Source organism: Quercus suber, unplaced genomic scaffold, assembly GCF_002906115.3.
Source record: "Quercus suber isolate HL8 unplaced genomic scaffold, Cork oak 2.0 scaffold_732, whole genome shotgun sequence".
NCBI lineage: Eukaryota > Viridiplantae > Streptophyta > Magnoliopsida > Fagales > Fagaceae > Quercus > Quercus suber.
The window spans coordinates 77,556-77,776 of NW_027070172.1; positions in this window are offsets into that span (position 1 = coordinate 77,556).

Here is a 221-nt window from a genome sequence, read left to right on the forward strand (position 1 = left end):
TGAGGAAGTTGAGGCCAAACGAGAGAGCTGAGGTCCGCCGTAACTGATACAAGGTGGTGGTGGAAGCCGATGAGGGTTGCTAGGATGAGGACAACATGATGGAGATCTACAAGACCAAGAGCAAGTGCGAGGAGAGCTTGCAGAAGAAGCCTGCGAAGGCCTTCAAGCCACTCACCAACAATCCTTCTTTTCCTTTTCACGCCTCCACCACCACCACCGTT